At 40.4% G+C, this 23,791-nt stretch overlaps 1 long non-coding RNA gene across 1 annotated transcript; it reads left to right on the top strand.

The window, feature by feature from the left end:
* Positions 1–4,103: 4,103 nt before the first annotated feature.
* LOC134227674 (uncharacterized) lies at positions 4,104–4,736 on the top strand. The gene is made up of 3 exons (XR_009983722.1): positions 4,104–4,123; positions 4,189–4,271; positions 4,409–4,736. It is a non-coding gene; the product is annotated as an uncharacterized LOC134227674 (long non-coding RNA).
* Positions 4,737–23,791: the final 19,055 nt, after the last annotated feature.

Raw genomic sequence — 23,791 nt, forward strand, 5'->3', positions numbered from 1 at the left:
CTGCTTCCGACGCTGAACTGCTTCCGACGCTGAACTGCTTTCGACGCTGTTCTCGGCGCGGGTCGTATCTCAGCAACGTTTTCACATTGTTTATTTATTGTTATGAGGATCGGTACGGCTTGAAAAATATTGGAGAAAAGTTCGACTTTTTTAACAAGCTTCTAATAATTAAATTTATTTTCTGATTCCTAGATATCCTACAAATTAACTGCAAATATTTATAGGTATTTTAGGTCGAAGTAATGTCTCAAGATATGGTATGCAGACCTTTCATAGCACTTTCAAGTGACACAATTCTGCTTGCATTGGCACTGATCATATACCAAACACGAAACGCAAAATAAACGAAATTTATCAGAGATCCATTTCATTATATTTTTGGGTTGATACGATTTAATTAATACGAGCATTGTAAATTATCTAATTCCTTTGAATTCGACGCATAATCACATAAACTTCGGGATTTGATTTCATACCGTTAGCACCATGTTGCTTAAAATACAATTCTTAGAAAAATCAAAAGTAGCTTAGTATCGTGATATTCTTTTATATTTAAACTTGATTTTGTTGTTTGTTGGTAAGTACAAGGCGAGTTTTATTATTTCGTCAAAATTTGTCGAGGGGAATAATACAACATTATCATGCTTTTTGACACAGTAAGAAGGTTGGGTCGTTTGACGAATTGAGCTACCAGCTATTGAAGGTTCTCCAAGCAACGCAACCAAACAAACATCATAACGCATACCGGTTTTTGCCGCTCTGATCTTAGTATTGTCGAAATTTCCCGATTTCATAAACACTGACAATCTGCATTTAGCTGTACATGCTGACAAATTCATTTTCAGGGAAATAGACTTATTTATAGAAACGTAAAGCTAAGAACAGTTGGCCGTATTTGAACGTTCTACGGAATTTGAAACAAATTGTCTTCAGTATTTTTCAAGTCGTACCGATTCTCATAACATTAAATAAATAATGTGAAAATGGTTGCTAAGATACAACACGCGTCGAGAAAATTTAGGCGTCGATAAACAGTTCAGCGTCGGAAGCAGTTACTGTCAGAAAAGTTTATAGCAGTCGCCATTATGGCTAGCGTGGAAAGCTGGATAGGATTTTTAAAGAGTCCTCGGCAAGATGTTTGAAAGAACAGTAGGCATGATTCATAAATAATTCTCGGCAGAATTCTCAAAAAATTCTCAAAGAATTTTCAAAAAATCTTAGGCTGAGTTCTCGAAAAATCGTTGGCAGGATGCTCAAAGAATCCTCGACAGTATTCACAAAGAATCCTCTGCAGGGTTCTCAAAGAAGTCTTGGCAGGCTTCACAAAAAGTCTTCAGCAGGATTCTCGAAAAATCCTTGGCAGAATTCTTAAAGAACCCTCGACAGTATTCAATAAGAATCCTCAGCAAGATTCTCAAAGAATCCTCGGCCGGATTCTCAAAGAATCCTCGACCGGATTATCAAAGAATCCTCGACAGGATTGAAATAGAATTCTCGACAGGAAACTCTAAGATTCCAAGGAAATTTTCTAAAAAAAATCTTTAGCATCTTCTCGAAGAACCGTATAGGCAGGATTCTCAAATAATTCTCTGCAGGATTCTCGAAGAAATTTCGGCTGGATTCTCAAATCTTCTGCTGGACAAGATAAAATAAAATTCTCAAATCTTCTGCTGGGTTCTCGGAAGGATTCCCAGAGAATCTCAGTCAGAATTTTCAAAGAACACTCGTAAGATTCTCGGAGAAACCTCTTCAAGGTTCTCAAAATACCATCGGCAGGATTCTCTAAGAGTTCTCTGCAGGACTCTCAAAGAAGTTTCCGACAGAATTTTCAAAGCATCCTCTACAGGATTTTTAAAGAATCTTCTGCAGGATTCTCAAAAATCCCTCTACATGATTCTTGAAGAATCCCCTAAAGGATTGTCAGAGAATCTTCTGCAGATATCTCAACGAGTTCTCGGCATAATTTTTAATGTATCCTCAGCAGGATTATCGAAAAATTCCAAGCGGGATTCTCAAAGAATCTTTGGCGGAATTCCCAAAGAATCCCCGGCATGATCCTTAAAGAATCCTCGGCAGGGTTCTCGAAGAATCCTAGGAGGAATTTTCAAAGAATCTTCGGCAGGATTCTCAAAGTAACCTATGCAGCATTCTCAAAGAATCTTTATCGAGATTCTCAAAGAATCTTCGTTAGGATTCTCAAAGAATCTTCTGCATGATTTTCATAGAGTCGCCGGCAGAATTATTTAAAAATCTTTGGCAGGATTCTCGAAGAATTCTTTGCATCATAATCAATGAATCCTCGATTGGAATTTCAAAGAATCCTCTGCTGGAAACTTGAAGAATTCACTCCAGGATTCTCAAAAAAAAATTCGGTAGGAATCTTTAAGATTCCTCGGCAGAATTCTTTAAGAGTCCTCAGCAGGATTCTCAAAGAGCCGTAGGAAGAATTCTCATATAATCCTCTGCAGAATTCTAAAAAAAAATCTCGGCTGGATTTTCGAAGAACGTCGCTCAGAACCCTACAACAAATGCTTTGATAATCCAGCCGAGTATACTTCGAGAATTCTGCCGAGAACTATTCGAGGAATCTGCTGAAAATTTTGCAGAGGATTATTCGAGAATTTTGCCGAGGATTCTTCAAGAACACTACCGTGGATTCTTTGAGAATCCTGCCGAGTATTCTGTGAAATTTCTTTGAGAATTCTGCAGAGGATTTTTTGAGATTCATGCAGAAGATTCTTCGAGAGTCCCGTAGATGATTCTTCGAGAATCCTGCCGAAAAATCTTCAGGAATTCTGCCGATGATATTTTGAGATTCATGGCGATGATTCTTTTTTTCTTGAGTCTGGGCCTGGGGCGACAAGTTTCACTTACTGAGGGTCGTGGGTTCGAGTTCCATCGAAGGGAAAGTGGTTACCTCCAATACATTTTTCAAATCATTATCTTCCACATAATGTACATATTCACATGTGAGTTTTCAGAACATTGTAAATTAATGTCCAAGTTGGGTGGTTTAATCCCCGGAATATAGGCAATTAACTTTGAATGAACTGAAGTTTCACTTGCCATGACTATATGCCCTGAAGATTCATTGACAATCCTGCAGAGGATTGTCCGAAAATATTGCCGAGGATTCTTTGAAAATGTTGCCGTGGATTCTTCTAGAATGCTGCCAAGAATTCTTTGAGATACCTGCAGAAGTGTTTGCGAATCCTTCTAAAATCCTACCAAAGATTATTTGATAATCCTTCAGAGGATTCTTCGAATATTTTGCAGAGTACTTTGAGAAACTTGCCGAATATTTTTCAATAGTCCTGCTCTTTAAGAATCCTGCCGAGGATTTTGTGAAAATGCTGCCGAGGATTCTTCACGAATCCTGTCAAAGATTCATTGAGGATCCTGTAAATGATTCTTTGAGAAACCTGCCGAGGACTCTTACAGAATCCTGCCTACGATTCTTTGAGAATCTTGTCGAAGAATCTTCTGCGGGATTCTCGAAGAACCTTCTACAAGGTTATCAAAAAATCCTCGGCAGGGCTTTCAAAGAATTCTCAGAAAGTTTCTTGAAGAATCCTCGGCAGGATTTTTAAAGATTCTTCAGCAGGATTCTCGAAGAATTCTCGGCCAGATTCTCGAATAATCTTCGCATTCTTGGCATGATTTTTGTAAAGTCCTAAGCAGTATGTTCGAAGGATGCTTGTCGAAAAACCATTGGCAGAATTCTCAAAGATTTTCGAAGAATACTTACAAAATAAAATATGAAAAAATATATATCATTCCAAATTATCCTATTAAATGTTAAACTCCTGTCAAGAAAATTTAATTTATGGAATGATGGGTATAATGGCATGCACAACCGACCGTTTTCAGAGACATAAATTACCCGAAAAGCAGCAACGCCTAATAACACGACACAGAAATTGTACCAAAAACATAAATTCACCATACCAACTGCCCAAAATTAACGACAAAACACGTGCTGCCGCGCCTACTTCGAACGATTCCGAAACAGATGTGTCCACCACGGCCCACTACGATCACTGTTTATCGTCGCCGCTAGAAAAAAAAAAATCTAAAATTTGTCATCTCCGATGGGTTTGGTTCCTCAATGGCGGCAGCGCAGGTAATGGTCGTCTCGTGTGCAATAATTTGGGTTAGCTAAACAAAAAAAAAACCTCTCACTTGTAGATATTATTAGTTCCGGATGCTCTCTGCTGCGTATCATCCGTCCCAAACAGCTTCCAAGTAGAACATATAAACATGAAACAGAGGTGAAAATTGCTCATAAATCCGCATTCCTTAGCATCATCTGCGTCCTACTGCGCTGCAAACGACACTAACGGGACGACAAATTGCCTACATTTCACGTTGGATCAATTTGCTTTTCGTCGCCTCTTTTTTTCCGCAGTGCACCCCATCGTGGATCGAACGGTGTGCGTACCCTTGGAGCAAGCACTGAAATTCCAGACTCAAACTCATCGTTCATTCACCACACCGACTGCGGTTGGCCAGTCCCGATCTGTGGTCAGCTGTTTGAGGAAGAAAAAAAAATATGACGGCGGTGCCATCAATAAAACGAATTTCCGTTGGAGCAAACACCCCGTTTGAAAGGTTCAACAGCAGAAAAATGTGTTTGAGATATATCAACTATTATGGGGATGTAAGCCTCCTAAAGAAACAAAATATGATCAGAAAACAATGTGTCAAATGTCTGATATCTTAAAAAAATAATTGAACTAAACGTAAACAAGTAATTACCCAAGTCTTTTTTGTTTTGTTCTTGAGCTTTGAAAAATGACAAAAAATCAGGCATTTTTTCATTTCCAACATTTTTGGATATTAGTAATAGAATTATAAATTCATTAAAAATTAACAAAAAAAAGAGAAAGGTGGATGGTCCCAAATGACCCTCTCAATGTTTTTCGACCTTTTAACCAATACAAATCGAGATACTGAACTACTACAACGTGCGACACAAAATTTGCAAAACTAGCTACATATCACAAAAATCTTTATCTCAGATTAATTAAGTTTTCTTGATTTTATTAAGCATTTGTATAAGACATAGGCCTGAGGTCAAACGCAGCTGGTGCAAAATAGCACACATGCATGAGAATTAAAGAGTGAACGCATGATTTATATATAATCTAATATTGAATTGAAATCATAATAATCACTCAGAAAAGGGGGTTATTTTGCTCTATGGGTGCGTTTTGCACCCATATCAAATAAATCAAAATAACTCGTTCATTGGTTGAACAAATTCCTGTAGCGGTTACGTGCGCTGGCTCTGTTCATAGGGTGCGTGCATGCAGCAAAGAAATTGAATCAATACTCAAGTTATCGTCAGTGAAATGCCGGGAGAAGTTCATAAAGTGGAGTAGAGGCCTGTAAAAGCTTTTTTGAAGGTGAATCAAAACAAACACTCGAGTGCGAACCGGATTTTCGGAACGTAGGTAAACAACATTTAGAACCCATTTCTATCTATCATCGCATCTCGCCACCATCATCATCGCCACGAAGGGATACCAACCATGCGTCTCCATCGAATCCGTTCACGGTTATTTTTGCATTAATTCATGCGCTTGATCGTTGCGAGCAGCAATGGATTTGTTACCGCTGTCAACGAATTTCCCAGAAATAAACAAAAACATAATTTCCAAGATCAAATAATATAAACAACTCAAGCCGACACTTGGGAATTCGTCCGTGAAATTAATTTCCTCTGTCAACGGGCCAAATTTGGTGGCTGGCACTGCCTACTTTGCAGCCTGCAAAGACTGATGATTGGCTCGATCGCCAAGTGTCGCGTCCTCGTTGGAGTCATCTGTTTCAGTAGTGAGACAAAATTTTCCGGCACAATCGAGAGACAAACTTTGCGACGATTAGTCATGCACCACGTTGCGAACCGCGAAGGGTTGCAAACTGTCATTTGGCCGGATATGCGCGGGACAAAGAACCATTAGCCAGGGATTGTGGCGCGGCGGTGGGTGAGGTCAGCCTGCACGTCCATCCATCAAGCCCCCGTCTGTACATTTGATGGATCATGCGGCCAAGGTGACGAAGAACGGACGCGGGATTCAAAAATAAACCGGCCGGCGAGGAAATTCTTGACCGCTGAATCACCATGTGCGAATAAGGCAACGCCGCACTGTCCAACGTATTCCAAGTACATTTAGGGAAACTAGAAAATACGATATTTGGCATTAGATTGCAGTATACTTGGTTTGAAGGACATTCCATTGCATTGGAAGTGGACGTTGGGACGAAGAACGATCGGATGTACAGGATTCAAATCAAATCTACGTCATTTTTCAAAACGCTGAACCAGGATTACTTATTGCCATTTAAAACGATGGGAAATTCGGGACAGAAGGCGTCTCCGGCAAGAATGTTGTTTATTATTGTATGGTAATTACATTTGCGCTCGAAATGCTCATACTATTGGAGCAAAACAGAGAGAGATTTGCGTCAATCCGGGAGGTGACGAAGGCGTGCTCTACTGATGTGGCGGCGTGTTGATGTTCATATTTTCGTGCGAATGACGCGCGTCATCAGAAGTCGATGAGTGAGAAAGGCATGCCTCAGGCTGTTGCATTCAGAAGAAAAACATTTGAAAATATCAGGAGAAAAACGGTCATTCATCAGCTGCTGGGTGGGCATGAAGATGATGGAAGTAGGCGATAGCCGTACGAGAAAAACATGACCAAAAATAGACAGCTTTGACAGATTCAAGCTGTCTTTCAGCATCGTCGTGTTGGGTGTGATAGCTCGAAAAATTTAAAATTCCTTCCAGTTTCGCGTGCGAATAAAGTTGGCTGTCGCATTAATACGATCGTAAAAACCCACGTTGCAAACAATGCGATGACATTTTGAAATAAAATTGGATGGGTTTTGATGTTGATTTTATAACCCGGTACAAAACGGTTGTTGGAGCTAACGAAACGATAATTTGGGAGAAAATCTTCGTATAACATTTTTTAACAGTCGTAAAAGTGCTGAGAATTTAACTGAAATGAAGTAATAAAATTTTCTTAAAGGATATCGGGTAGTTAATGCGTCTACCAAGAATTAGGAAAAAATGGAAGGCCACACAAAATAACATGGCGAGTATAGGTTGCTTCCAATTAAAACAAATCACTGTCATGAATATCCTGTGCATAGATATGCTCTAAGGTCCTGCAATGGGGTTAGGGACAGAAGGTTGGAAGATAAAAGGTCGAAGGGATGAAAGATCGAACGATAAACGGTCGAAAGACAAAGGGTAGAAAGGACAAATGGTCGAAAAGGATGAACGGACGAAAGGGACAAAAGGTTGAAAGGGAAAAGGTTCAAAAAGGACTTCCTTGATCCTTCTTATTTTTCGTCTTTCTTGTTCTCTCTTCTTTCTATCTGCCTTCTTTCTCCTTCTTTCTTTTTTCTTCTTACTTTATTCTTATTAGCTCTTCCTTCTTCCTAGTTCATTTCTCATACTTTCGACTTCCTTCTTCATTTTCTACCTCCCTTCTCTCTACTTCCTTTTTTTCCTTCTTCTCCTTCCTTCTTTCTACTTTCTTCTTCCTTCTTCATGCTTTTTTCTTTCTTCTTCTCTTATTCCTCCTTCCTTCTTTCTTATTACTTCTTCCTTTTCCCTTTTTCTTTTTTCATTCTTCTGTCCTCCTTCTTCCGCCTTCCTTCTTCTTCCTTCCTGCTTTCTCAATCCTTCTTATTTCTTCCTTCTTCCTTCTTCTTTTCTCCTTATTCATTCTTCATTCTCCCTTTCTTCCGTATTTCTTATTCCTTCTTACATCTTTCATCTTTCCCTTTTTACTTCTTTCTTTCTTCTTGCTACTTTCATCTCCCTCAACAAAGGAGCAGAGCGTTTATGAATAAATGTTCCAATTAATGATTAAATTTGTTATGGTTAAATCATTCAACTCTATGATTAAAGATTATGATTTTCATTTCATTTATTTAGTTAACATCTAAACAGATAACACTGAATCAACAATTTGACGCCACAATGCACGGTTCGAGGCCGCATCTCTCCATCCTCGGATACGCCCCACGCTCGCCAAGTCGTTCTGGTCTGCCCATCTCGCTCGCTGCGCTCCACGCCGTCTCGTACCTGCCGGATCGGAAGCGAACACCATCTTTGCAGGGTTGCTGTCCGGCATTCTTGCAACATGTCCTGCCCATCGTACCCTTCCGGCTTTAGCTACCTTCTGGATACTGGGTTCGCCGTAGAGTTGGGCGAGTTCATGGTTCATTCTTCGCCGCCACACACCGTCTTCTTGCACACCGCCAAAGATGGTCCTAAGCACCCGTCTCTCGAATACTCCGAGTGCTTGCAAGTCCTCCTCGAGCATTGTCCACGTTTCATGTCCGTAGAGGACAACCGGTCTTATAAGCGTCTTGCGTTCCACGTTCTGCCGGTTACCTCGTTTTCACGTAAACGGTATTTTTACAGATTTACGGATCTGATATTGAGTACAGAATTAGCAAGTACCGCTTGATGCTATATTTCTATGCATATTGCACGTTAAAGGAATAACAGATTCTACTATTGTCAGATTTTCTGGGTATGATACACTGCGCAGCGTTTGTAATGTTCCCAAATGGGTACTTGCACAAAAAAATAATCGGCGAATGACTGTCGAAAGGTATGGCCGCGCCTAACGATACACCGCAATGCATTTCGGCATCTTGAAATCCTAGTCCGACTACTTAGAAAAAGTTTGACTACAGTATCTGGTATGTCACAACCTCCAAATTTTGTTTTTAGTTGGGTCAACTGGCAACCATTTGAATATGTGTATTTTCAATCTCATGAATGCGGGTTAGTGACTTGAACTTGAAGTCATGCCATACGCTTCTTAAACAACAATCAACCAAAGCCGATGCTCTCCATCAAGGAAGTTATCGACCATTCAGTAATCTGCGTTCGATCACTTAGTAATTTGTCAATAACTTATTCCAGAGGTTAAATTTCAATATGTGTTGTATGGTGGACAGTACAAATGTTCGGTACTGATCAGCATATCGTCCACGTAGTGTTGATGGATGATAGCCTCAACCGCTGTCGGATATTCTTGCTCATTTTTTTGAGAGTCTGTGTGGAAATCGCGTTTGTTGATTTATTTTTGGTTGTGATACATCGGAAATCAGAAAAGGGGATCAAGTCTCCCCAGTCTCCCCTATTGTTTTGCGTGGGTATAGGGCACTGCACGGAAACATATCTTTCTCTTTCGTTCTTCATTTATTTTGACGTTTACTGGCCTTGTTGTTTTCTAATTACTTTGCAGCGAGAAAGAGACAAAGCAGTCCGTGCAGTGCCCTATTCTTCATTTATTAAGCTGTGCTTGCACGGAAGAAAAAAAGTACCCAAAATTGAGTATTTTTAAACTTACTTTTGAGTTATTTTTTCTCTTCTCTTTCATCCACTCTTTCTTTTGTTGTCAAAAACAAAAGAGCCAAACAATCCAACGACGCCAGTTCAATACGGGAAGCCAATTTTAAGTTTTATTACCTGAGCTCGAAATTGAGTGAATTAAACTTACATTTGGGTAAATAAATTTTCCGTTGGGTACTTTTTTAACATGGAAGTAAAGGCAAACTACTTCGACCCTACTTACTCAATTTTGGCTTCCCGTACGGATGTTCGAGGTTGGGTGAATTAAACTCACTATTGCGTAGTTTACTTCTTCCGTGTGGGGAACAGCAGGCCCCGAAAGACATTACCTGCATGACGTATGTGCGGGGCGGGGGTCAGAATCTTTCTCTTTCCAGAGGAAACGAAGGCAATGCTGATCAGCTTCTCTCATTGGCACTTGATGGTACATTTCTCTGATGTATCCTGAGACCGCTACTCGCAACTCACGGAACCGTATCAAGACCTAAAGAAGAGAGGTTAGCATATCAGTACTGAATTTAAGGACATTCCGCGAGAGCCGGCTGCTGCATCCCACACACGTCTAATTTTTCCTGATTTGTTAGGATTTACTACTGCAAACATCGGAAGGAGTTACACACGACTGCGCAATAGTTGCACCTCCTCATCGGTAAGTTTTCTGACGTACTTTTTGGCCACATAGTCATCAACTTTCGCCTTCAGCGCCTGTGAAAAATCCGAATCTTTGTGCATTCGCCGTTCACGACATTTCCAGCATCTCAGTGCCATCGTTTTGCTTCCAGGAAGTCTATGTCATAACGCCATAGAAGACCGGACTCGTATCGTCCATTCGCACATTTAGTTAATGTTTGCAGCAATTCCTTGTTTTGCTACGCCTACTTGATTTTCCAACAGATTACTCTGATACTGCGACGTTGGGGGTGGATTTCGTTGCAGTTGGCCATTGCTGGTTCCTTGGATGCCTGGGGCACAACTTTCAACTGGAGTTGCTCGGGGGGTTTTGGTTTTGAACACACCTGCACAACCTGGGCACGACCAACTTATGTCTTCAACTGATTGACTCACTTCGACACACGTGAAATGGTACCACGAATTACATTCATGGCACTGTACAATAGCGAGATTATCGGGTTCGTTGAAAAATCCGCAACTATTACTGACTCGGTTTACACGAACGCGGCGCGGGAGATTTCGTCTGACAGAGAGAGGTTTTGACCGCAGAGGGGGATTATTTCTTTTTTCGCACTTTGGCTAATTTCGCCTGGTTTTCGCTCTTCGGTGCACAGATTTGCGCACCTCCACGGGAGTCACCATCTGGGGCCCTTACGCTATTTCCGGGCCCTTTATAGGAACCCACCGGTGGCATCTAAACGGGAATGTAAAATAAGAACGCAACTCAAAATTAGCCATGAGTTTCCAAATTTAGCGCCCCATACTGGGTTGCTAAATTTCCATACAGGGTTGCTATTTTGTGAAACGTCACTTTGTTATTGATAAAAAATGGCAGAAAATCTGTTTTTCTTTTTCTGAACAATTTCGATGAAATTAAATAGCAAGGGAAATTTGTTTTTATCTAGTGCCCCAGTTCAACTCCGCGTAATTGTCGAGGTAATTGTAGTAGTCGTAGTAATAGATCAACTATAATGAGGAGCGATGCGCACCGGCTCCCGCTAGAGCCCGAAATATTCGAGGATTTTTCGCAAAATAAAATTCTACTGTTTTTATTTTGCAGGTTATTCCAAGGAGGAGGTCTTCCAGGAATCCCTCAGAATGTTCCTTTAGTTATTATTCAGTATGTTCTTCAACTAGTTCCTCCAGAAAATCTCCCGCAAATTTCTCTTTTCTGTCGTTAATTTAAACATTTCTTGTTTTGGAAATTCATGTAGGATCCCTGGCAGATTTCTCCGGGAGTTCCCCAGCAATATTTGTGTTATTTTAAGAATCTTTAGCAGTTCCTCCCAGTTCCTATTCTCCCAGAATAGTTTAAGGATATCTTTCAGAATCTCTCGGGATGATTTTTATTCGAATTGCCCAATAATATCTTTGGTGGTTTCATTTGAAAACCTAATTTTTTCATTAGAATTGTTTAGATTCTTTCGGATGTTGTTACAATTTTTTTTCTCCGGGACATCCTTCAGAGAAAAAAAAATTGTGGAAGGCGTAGAATTGCCTTCCGGAGATGGCGAGTTCTATTCCCGATTCGGACAAGGATGTTTTCTAGTGGGCTCCTTGGGCATAGTTGTCACACAAAATACATACTCATGCAATGGCGGGCCTAGAAAAGCTTTCAATTATTAACTGAGAAAATGCTAATAGAATACTAAGTTAAGCAGCTAGCCAAGTTCCAGTTGAAATGTAGAGTCATTGAAGAAGAAAATGACTACTTTTAGCAACGCGCGGTGAGAACTAAAAGATATTTTAGTTACTAGATAAAGATTATCGCTACTGTTCCCTTTGTTCTGCTGTCCGAAACATGTGTGGTACATACCTGTCAAATCGTATGGATTTTCCTTCTTTGACATTTAGCTCCCCTATCCTCGCCAGCAAAAGATGTTCCGGACAGCGACGACAGCGACAATCTTTATCTAGTAACTAAAATATCTTTTTGAGAACTCGATATGTTTACAAAGTTGCTATACCTAAAACAGAAACCACCGGTGGGAAGATGGGGCGCTATCCTAAAATAGCACTCGGAATGGAGCGCTATAATAAGAATAGCGATGAGGACTCCCGTGGAGGTGCTCTTAACGGCCATTCGCTTTTGCGGGCGATCGCTCCTGTCAAATGAGCTAAGATACAACTCCGCTGCAATGTTAATACACGTATGTTGGTGGCTGAGCTACGAAAACTTTGCGAGCCATTATGGGGGTGGCGGTCGTGTTCAATGATTTTTCATCATGGCATCGTGGGCAGCAAATTTGAATTATTTTCCATTATGTGACACGTCGGTTCGTCGGTGGTTTTACTTCCTTCTCAAGAGCCGCGTATCGTTGACGGGCTAAGACTTTGGCTCCTCTGGTTTTTGATCGCTCTATCGCGGCTTTGGCTTCTCTTCGCTCCTCTATCTTCCTCCAGGTCTCATCGGTGATCCATTGTTTTCTCTGGATGCACAGTTCGCCCAGATTGTTCTCGCTGGTGGCGATGAAGGCATTCTAGATGGCGGTCCATTGATCTTCCACGCTGCCACCTTCCGGAATATCTGCAGCACGCGTCTCCAGTTCTTCAACGAAGGACCGTTGCACCGTGGCATCTTCCAATCGGCGTGTGTTGAATCGTCGTCCAACTCTTTCCTCCTGCCGACGAATTCGCGCAATGCGCAGGCGTATTTCGCCGATGAGGAGGTGATGATCAGACGCGATATCGGCACTACGTTTATTCCGTACATCAAGAAGGCTCCGTTTCCATTTTCGGCTGATGCAGATGTGGTCGATTTGATTTTCTGTAAATCCGTCACGGGAGACCCACGTGACCTTGTGAACCGGTCGATGAGGGAAGAGCGATCCCCCGATCACAACGTCGTTATTACCACAAAATTCTGCCAACAGCTCTCCGTTTTCGCTCATTTCTCCGAGACCATGGCGTCCCATAATGCGCTCATGGTTCGAGTTGTCGGATCCGATCTTTGCATTGAAGTCGCCCAAACAGATCTTGATATCACCCTTCGGGATTCTATCTGCGACGGCATTGAGTTGACTGTAGAAGTTCTCTTTGTCTTGCAGATCGGCAGCATCGGTTGGATTATAGTAAGGTTTCGGACCCGTGTTCTAAATCTGGCAACGATTATCCTTCCACTTATAGGTTCCCACTCCATAAGCGCAGAGTGTGCCTGAGCGCTTAGTAGGAAGCCAACTCCGCGATGCCGGGGAGCGTGTTCACCTCGTAAACCAGAGTATAGCAGAACTTGTCCCGACGGCGTTCTGTGTTCTCCAAAGTTTGGCCAACGGACTTCACTCAGTCCCAGGATCTCAAGCTTCATGCGGCGTGCCTCATTGGCAAGTTTTGCCAATTTACCCTGCTGGGCTAGGGTTAAAACGTTCCATGTTCCTATTCGTGACCGTTGTTTCGCGCTAAGAGTCGTCGCCGTAAAATCAGTCCGTATTTTTTCATTATCGGATTCTCGAACAAATTGATGTTTCGGGAACAGTAGGTTGTTGGCCCAAGGTTTCCTATCCACCGGGATGGGGCTGACGTCTTAGGTATAGCTTCCGGGGAATACCATTTCATACTCAGCCGCTGGATGCCAGAACAGACGCTGTTGGAGCCGCACCTCCTTGGTGAACAGACGCTCGATCAGTCGGGTCATATTTGTTTAAAGTCCCACCCAACACCAGGGCTAGTTTTGTTAAGAAAATTATTTTGAGCTTTTTAGTGGAATGTCTTCACTTGTCATAAGACGAGTTTGTACAATCCCATTGAATTCCACCACTTAATTGTATCTTGACAGATACGTATTTCGACCTCAACAGTAAGGCGGTCTTCAGTGCCTCGTACTTGACTCGACTTAAGTTAAGTTAAGTAAGTCGAGTCAAGTACGAGACACTGAAGACGGCCTTACTGCTGAGGTCGAAATACGTATCGGTCAAGATACAATTAAGTGGTGGAATTCAATGGGATTGTACAAACTCGTCTTATGACAAGTGACCAAGGCTAGGCTAGTGCGCTTTGAGCGACACACGGTCGCTTTGATGGGGCCTGCTTGGGGACACATGCAGCTTTTTATAGAAGTTCAACAGAGCCCACTGTCGAACCCCATCACATGCTAGGCAGACCCCACAGGACGCACCCTCTCACTCTAGCTGATGGTAGAAGGACAACAGTGCCAAGGCTACACTACCAGCTAAGTACGCAACCCTTAGCTGGCGGTCAATTGTCATCGGAAGACCCGTGGAAGCGTGAGTATCAGAACTTGTGAGGACCAGAGCTATGTTGGGCGCTCCTTCCCGGATGTCAACTCACCATTTCGTAGCCCGGAAAAACTCGTTTCCTACATTTAATTAGAGTTCTGTCTTTTGCTTTTTTATCACATTCGTTATTATTATCGAAATGATTATCAATAAACTGATCATAGTAGCTAGGATTCACACCGAGTTACAGTCTATGGAGTAAGGCAAAGTTCACTGTATGTTAACTCAAGTAAGGTATGCAACCTCATTGAGGTATTTTCAGGAATTTAGGCGGTCTTTACAAATACACCATTCTTGTCAAATAACTTAACTTAGCCGAGGTATTGATTTGGTATTCAATAACTCTCGAATAACTGATGTGGTTATTACCATTAATGACTACTATTTTAGTATCATTATAACAGAACTCCCCTTTCTTTTGTTTCCGTACTATATTCTTGGGCTATGATTATTCCTATGGTGAAGGTGGTAAACTCTGTACAATTATTGTATAGTATAAAGGCTTGAATAACTTCCAGGTCATTATCAGAAAAGGTTAGAAAAATAAATGCTGGTCTAGGACGAACGGTACAGAACGATAATTTTTAGGGATTTTCCAGATTTTCTGGGAGACTCTCTGGTGGCCACCTGCGGTCATAACAGAGTAAGAACTGTGTATTAACTCTAAGATCACCGTCCGAAATTGTTAAGATCAAATTACGCTGCTCTAGGACAAACTTTCCAAAATGACAATTTTTACGGACGGTTTTCCGGAAGGTTATCTTGTGGCATCCTACGGTCATAGATGAGTGAGAACTGCGAATTAACTCCAAGGTCATTGTCAGAAATGGTATAGAAAGAATTCACGAATTCATTATTGATCACTTTTCCCCCTGCACTTGAGCCTTTTACTAAGTTATATTTTTTACAACAGTGCGAGTCCCGGAAGGTTAATAATCATGGTTGTGCATAAAGTATATTGCATATTGGTGGTAGGACTTTATATAGAACTATGAGGTTGTGGCTTCAAGTCAAGATTGGACCATCGTTCTCAAGAACAGTCTGTAGGTCAGATATCTAAATCGTTCAAAAAAGTCTCTTATATTATAGTTGTCTTGTCCTCAGATACATTAATTAAAAAAAAAATAGAACATGAAAAAATAATTAAAAAGGTATTCTAAGTTGTTGAAAATGTCACACACTCTCACCTATTTGGCCCATTATTACCTCCGATGACGGTATCTGAATGTGCATTCCATTGGTCATCTCGCGATCATTACCCAGCTTCGATCGTTCTGATCGATCACGGAGTAGCAACTACGAATTGTATGATGGTCATCCTCTGCTCATTCTCAATTTGTCGTTCTGAGCTGGATGTTCACAAAAAGGTATAGTGGACAAAGCCTTTTCGTTACACCTTGGTGTATAAAAAAAACAGATGTGATTTAAACTATACACTCAGGCAAATTGGCTATCGAATATCATAATTCTGCCTTTTGGAAATTTGCAATAAGTTTTGGATTCAAAATTCAAAAGGACTCATTATGAAATAAATTTTCATGGTCAATACAAAACATAACATTTTCTTAAGGCACATTTATGAAATTACAATGAAGCATTATAAACGCTGTACGCTACACACACACTTTAAATAAATCACCGAATTCGGTAAAATTTGACCGAAATCTCAACAGCAGAACTGTTCGGTAAATAATTTAACTGATTTTCGGTGATTTTGACAGTTGAGCAATGGAAACAATTACAAAAAATCTGTAAAATAATTTACCGAACAGTTCTGCTGTTGAGATTTCGGTAAAAATTACCGAATACGGTGAAATGAGTTAAGTGTGCATGAATTCATCCATAGCCCTACCTTATGAATCGCAGAAGTAGTATTTGGAGGTCATAACCATGCCTTATGAATTTCGTATATTTTTAAGAAGCGTCCTAATTAATACATAATGCAGATTTATGAATTCATTATTGCATTTTGCGATATATTAAGCGATTCATAATGCTGCATTATGAATTCCTAATTAGCGTATATTGAAAATTTTCTTGAGTTATAAACATGCGTGATTGATGTCAGATGGTAATCAAAATTTTTTGTTCATTCATATAGTTATGCATACATGACATGTGATTTCATATTTGCGTTTCGGTTGTATTCGAGGGGGTATGAAAAAATGGGCGATGGAGAACGCGTTTCAAAATATCTTTGAATCTAGAAAAAAGGAATTATTCACATATTGGGCCAATTATTATTTTACCGTTGAAGACTATATTGTTCACCGTCGACACTTAAGAACACTTCAACTTAATATTTTATTCACACCCCCTCGATGATGAATTCAACCGCACGACTTGAAAACTTTGCAATAAGTGAGAACATGATTCTCTTGACAGAAGCTCCTTCCTTCCGATTAGGGTAACTAAAATGAGCATGATATCTTTCATAAAATGCCTTATGATTTCCTTCAAATAAGCTTTGAACATAATTTCAAACGGAGCCTCATGAAATTCAATCCATGCAACGAATAAACAACATATGTCCGCCAATGAAATCTAAAGAGCTGAAGATGGAAAACATGACAGACTTATATTTCAAATATTTCCATCAATCTTGTAGATTCATCATTTGTGCCTTATGTATTTCGCATGTTCATTTGCTAAAAGTTATTCACAGAAAGGTTCTAAATATTACCGTTAGGGTAAAGCTGAATAGTTCAAGGAAATTTATACGGAAACAACGGAACCAGCTGATAGCGTATCATGTAAGACTTGCCAGCAACGACGGAAATTTTACACACGTAAATAGCATTTGAGGTCGCTGTTGCTTAGTACTTTTTCTACCATTGCTCAACAAAAATAAAATCACACACTCGAACGTAATATTATGAAATCCGCTGCACGACACCAACAGAAGCGATAACCGAAGCAAGCAACCAGGAGACACGCTAAGATTCACATGTCAGCCATAAAATTTGTGCTTCGTTTCGGTTATTGTCTTCACTGTGTTGTGTCATATATTTCATACTTTCTTCAACAAATCTTCAACTCGTGCAACGTCATCTTCGCATTGCATCGCAACCTCCTGTGCCTTGTACCTACGATCGCATCATGATTCACACTGTTTCAATTTGATATGTGTTCGACGAAATGAGACCCCTAAAGTCAGTTGCAAAAGTTGAATGAAATATCCCAGACAAACGGAGACGAATTTGTGTGCCAATTTGTGAATTGATTACTAATACCAATTACAGCAATTCAAGCTCAAGCGTAATCTATTTCTTCTCCTTTTTTGTGTCCAAAATGTACTTTTACAGTTTCTAACCGCAAGCGTTCTGAAACTATGATGCTACTAGTATATCATGTAACCGTAAAGATTATACCCTGGTACGTCAAAATAAAATTACCACCGAAAGCTTCCCAAGACCTGACTGTTATTCAAGCCCAGCATAATGGTTGGTGTTATAAAAAAGATTGAGAGAGACCTAATCTGTTTGTCTATGGCCTTTCATTCATTTTTCGCGATCATCCCTTGATCACATTGTTTTGCTATCTATTAAGATGTGCGCCTCCGTTGCGAATGCGATACCACCCACTCCGAGTAGCAGAAAATGGCTCAAAAGCTGTACAAAACGTCTCCTCAAAGAGTGATTTTTTTTTCAAATTTGTTTGGTTATTGTTGCACAGGCTGTCTTTATTTTTTCGCACAGTAGGCGACGACGATGAGTATGCACTGCGCATCACCCAACCAACAACGACAGCTGCGACTTTTGAACGGGGCGGTCGGACTGTTGTAATATCAACGGGCACTGATGCTGTGAATTTTTTGGCACCTGATCTCACGTTATTATCATTCTTTTCATTATATTACACCACTTGTCGGCAGAAAACTGATTCAATCAGAGCCAACGGCTACGCCACGATGATCCGCCGATATCTTCGGTGGCAGACTTTTCGCTCATTTTACTTTCAACAGTGCGCGCAACCCACACGCCGCCAAGCGTGCGATGCGCTAATCACATACACTCACCTGACCTGACAGCTGACAGGCCAACATTTTCGTGAGCGTCTGACGACGGGTGCACGGCGGGTGAAAGGTCGCCGTCCACCATCTTCGATTCGCATCATTTCCTCGTGCAATTGTCGGTTCCTGATTGTTTTGTTCAAAATTCGAATTTCAAATGAAAGTGAAACATGTTCAACTGATTGATATATACATTACGCATATCTGTAGACGGAAGGGTTAGACACTTGAATAAACAATTATTCTGACCGTCCATATCCGCTTTCAGATGTTTGATTTTCTAGCCTGAACATTTTTCCATTCAAACGCGGTTTGTTTACATTTACCACCCAGCAACGGCATCGCCGAGCGGTAGTGATCTTTATCCGGTTTTTCAAGATCACGGCCCGGCGCGGAGCGAACGAAGTGGTCACTCGCTCACTCACCCCGGTACCATATTTATAATTGCGGATGTGAAATGCCTTGGGGTAGTGCGGCGTGCCAAGTGCGCTCTGGATTTATTCATTAACCCAAACCGTATTTAATTGGGAAATAAATTTGACGTTGAACATGATTCTTTTGAGGTGGTTCGCAGAGTGCGATCGGAAGACGCGCGAACATGTTCGGAAAATTTATGACTTGCCCTTCTCGCACACTGGGATGATGACTGTCCGATGGTGGTGGCTGACTGTGCTGCACTACGAGTAACCTTGACATTGGGAATAGAGGATGGCGTCTGTCGTGGTCATAGGTATGTTAAGATTTTGTTTGATAAATTTTAGTTTAAATAGTGGGACTCCCATCCCATAGTATTTTTTTTTAACAAACCTCGCCATTTCCCTTTTATATTTATAACGAAGAGGGCCCCTCGTTAGCCGTGCGGTTAGAAGCGCGGCTACAAAGCAAGAGCATGCTGAGGGTGGCTGGGTTCGATGCCCGGAAGTGGAAGTGCTTAATGAACACTAAGCTGCGAGGCGGCTCTGTCCCAGTGTGGGGATGTAATGCCAATAATAAGAAGAAGAATTTATAACGAAGAAACTGGTGATCGGAACATATCCCCAAAATAAAGATATTTACTGTTAGGTTAGCAAATATGGGGCCTAAAGCTAGATTCTCAATCTAGTACAATGGGGTGCACAATCGAAATGTTGACATTTTTGTAACAATAGCAGCGCATGAAGCGTGGATCGTAGTGTGCCTTGATTGGGATTTGACGTGTTTTTCGCTGCTGTTTTTTTTGCTGATTTTGCCGTAGAATTCACTTTAAAAAAATAATTTGTGTAATTTGTGATTAAAAAACAAGGAAGTGTATAAATGAGTGAAACTCCAGTTGGATATCCCATGACTTATGCAGCGGATTAAGGATTTTAATTGATTGCAATAAAGAACTCTTCCTTACAAGAGTTTATAAGTATAATTTACAATTAATAATCATTTTTTTTCTTTTAATATATACCTACCTATCTAGTGTTGTATACCCATATTCGCATACATATTTTTACTTTATTTTCACAATTCTAGTTAATGAGTATTTCCAATTTTCTGAATCTCTTCCAACATCACCGTATAAACGTTTCGAAATGTTTATCATCATATTAGGTATGAGGAATTAAAAACTCAAAGGTGCAGCCCAATCGGGTTGTACGCAAAGGTGACGTTGAACTACGTGGCTGTATGTAATGTACAGGTTTTCGACTTTTCTGTTCGATGAGAGAAACCAAAGCAAGCGTTTTTCAAGCCCAGGTTGAATCTGTTTTCGTTATTTCTATACCAACATTTGAAAAGTGTATAACAGCCAAAATTTATTTCTTTTGATTTTTCGTCTACATATGTAGCTATATATGTGGACAAAGAATCAGAAGGAATAAATTTTGACTGTTACGCCCTTTTCAAATGTTGGTCTGCGCTGAGATTGAGTGAGCATTACGCACTCTCTGGTCATAGATATAATTATCAAGATGTTGGGGTCAGAGCAAAGTAGTACTCATTTTATGATTTCTCAGTCTAAAACCCCGGTGGCTCTTACAGAAAATCACATCGTGAAAGCTGGGCTGATAATGGCGTTTGGTGGTCTTCCTATGGAGGAAGTCAGAGTAGACGCGATAAATAAGTTTGATAATAATTATTATTCCTTCGTGTGAGTTGCGTCGGACTTTGGACACCTAGGAATCTGCAAAAAAAGAACCGAAGAAAGTTTCCCAGAACACATCCACTGCAGCACTGAAGAAGACTCCGAGCTTCTCTACTGGCATCCATAGACGTAAGCGAGATGCTGCCGTCAAACGCCCCCAAGGTTTTGAGAGAAAACGCGCGTGTAAGTTAGCTGAAACGAACTGCACCAGCTGGTGCAGCCCTGTAAGTTGCATTAATTTGACTTCTATGCTTGCTTGAGGTCTCCAGTTAGCCTTGCGAACAAAGGTTCAGAAACCAGAGATGGCGAGTTCGATTCTCTATCCAATCTAGGGTATTTTCGGGTGGGAAACATTCTCGACACCCCGAGCATAGTGTATTCATTGCATTTGTCACACTGATACATACTCAATACTCATGCAATATCGGGCATATAAAGCTTTCAATTAATAACTAAAACAATGCTAATAGATTACTTTGAAAAGCAGGCCAAGTTCCAGTCTGAATGTACTGCTATGGAAGAAAAAGCTTGCGATACACTTACGAGATTGACTGATTCACCGAAACCTAAACTGCTAAATATTATTATTATTGCTAAACTGTTAGCAAGTTTTCAATACTAAATATTATCATATCTAAATATTGTAACATACTGGAGTCGGTTTTTACGCGGAGGATGTGAGCCGCGTGAATTAAAACAACGTAAAAAACCGCGTAAATCCAAAAATGTGTCTGAATGAGCCATGGAAATCCCGAAATTCTAGTGAAAACAAAATCGCATAAAAAGCAAATCGTGTACAAAAACCGCGTAAAAAATGACTTCAGTGTACATTGGTCATGAAGCGTTGACTCCTTGATCGAATGGTCCAAGAAAATTGAAAATCCATCGAGAAACGGCTGAGATATTAACGATCAAAGTCTATCATATTTTCGTGACGTTTTTTGATTTTTTGAAAACGTAAATGTACCCCAATATAGAAAAGACAGACGTAGTTCTACGTCAAAAAAAATTTAAATTTCAGTTCGAAAATCAGGTCATAAAAATGCCTGGTGCTACACAATAATACCAATCAGAAGTGTATTAAAATTAGGGGGCCCCGTAGCGTAGTTGGCTACACGTTCGCCTTACAAGCGAATGGTCATGGGTTCGATTCCCAGCCCCTCTACCAAACCCTCGTCAGTCGCCGGATCCGCAGCCCATACGGTGGCGTTTGGGGTAGGCGCCTTACCGCCTTACTTGTTCTTCTCGGAGGCATTCCTCCAACGTTACCCGGATAAATGGCAACCGAACAATGCAACGATCAATGGATACACGACATGGACAAACGGACACAATGGACTCACGACGAGATGGACTGGCACCGACAACAATAATGGTAATGGAAATCTAAAAATAGATTCTGTGTGGAATCTGTACAGCAGAATAAAGAAAGGAATAAAAAAAAAAAGTGTATTAAAATTATTCTATATGTGTCAAAAGTTACCAAAAGTCAACCAACCATTTTCGGAACTAACTTTCACCCTCGACAGGAGTCGCGGAAAATCGTCCCGACCGAATAATATGTGTCCATTGTTGAAACACCTGTCTCTTTAAAATAAAGCCACCTGCCTGGAATTAATCAACCAGGCCAGACTCCCAGGTCGAAATCCATTTAGTTTCTTGCCGATATCGTTAATGTATCTCCAAAGATGAAGAGAGGATGGTTAACCGCCGTCATGTGAGTAGCAAGAGAAGCAGGGGATATTTGGTTACCGACAACATGCCTTCCAACTGGGCTATGGAACTAGCTTATACTTTGCCTATACGTCCTCAAGAGCGCCTCCGAAAAAAGAAAGCACGCAGACCTTGTCACCTCCCAAGTAACATTTTGAGTTTTATCATACTCTATTAGCAGTTTTGGAGAGCAAATTTTCAAGACTAGCAATAAAACTAAAATCTACATGACAACCTCTTGATGACCGCTACAAGATTATGTTATGACCAAGTGGACCACTCTTAAGATCGCCTTCAAAGCAAGTTAAAGGTTATTCATAAGAGTTCCATAAAACCGCTGTCAAAAAAGGGAATTTCTCTTCCGTGTAACTTTTTGTTATTGTAAAAAGAATAATCGTAGAAATGGAAAATGAATGAAATAAAAACTCAGAGGTGCAGCCCAATCGGGTTGTACGCAAAGGTGACGTTGAACTACGTGGCAGTACTGGTAGTTTTCGTGATTGTCTGCTGAGATTGAGTGAGCATTACAAACCATGGTGATGTATATAATTTTAAGAACAAAATTTGAAAAGGATGATGAAAATGAAATTTTTAAATAATCAAGGATGAACAACACTCTCAAGCGAACACATATCCAAATTATCAATTGATGAAAACTCGCTAGAGAGTAAAACTTGTTCTATAATTGTATCTCATTTCGAAGCATTGGTAAATGCTACTTTTGAACTTATTTTCCTTATTCTAATAGATTACTGAGTTGAAAAGCAGGCCAAGTTCCAGTTGGAATGTAGTGCTATGGAAGAAGAAGCTTGCGATGCACTTATGAGTTTGACTGATTCACCAAAACCGATTGCTAAACTGTTAGCAAGTGTTCAGTAGTAAATAATCATACATAAATATTGTAACACACTGGAGTCAGCTTTTACGCGGAGGATATGGGCCGCGTAAATTAAAACAACGTAAAAAACCGCATAAATTCCAAAATATATCTAAATGAATCGCGTTAATCCCGAAATTTTAGTGAAAAAAAAATTGCATAAAAAGCGATTTGTGTAAAAATAAAACGCGTAAAAAACGACTTCAGTGTACATCGGGAATGAAGCGTTGACTCTTTCTTGATCGGATGGTCCAAGAAATTTGAAAATCCATCGAGAAACGGCTGAGATATTAACGATCAAAGTCTATCATATTTTCGTGACGTTTTTCGATTTTTAGGAAACGTAAAGTGTACCCCAATATAGAAAAGACAGACGTAGTTCTACGTCAAAAAAAAAACTCATCTTGACAAATTACAATTAAGTACTAATCAATAGAAGCGTTTGAGCACCTCCGAAATTTGTAAGCGTTTGAGCACCTCCGAAGATATACACGGAACCGCGAAACAACTCACTTTACGATTCCTTTCACTCAAACCCGCCCTTGCGTGGAAGAAGCCAAAAATAAGTAAAATGCGAAAAAATCCGGTGAGTACTTTGCCTTTACTCCGGTGTTGAAATTTCACCCACTATGAAGTTTCACCAACTCAAATTTATGTTATTTTCACTCACTCGAGACTATGGTGAAAACAACTCAAATTTGGCTTCTTCCACGGAACAGCACACGTTGGGTCGATGCAGCTCTCTTTGTTTATAATATCATTCATGAGAGGGAGTGAGAAAACT

The sequence above is a fragment of the Armigeres subalbatus genome, chromosome 3 (assembly GCF_024139115.2).
Source record: "Armigeres subalbatus isolate Guangzhou_Male chromosome 3, GZ_Asu_2, whole genome shotgun sequence".
NCBI lineage: Eukaryota > Metazoa > Arthropoda > Insecta > Diptera > Culicidae > Armigeres > Armigeres subalbatus.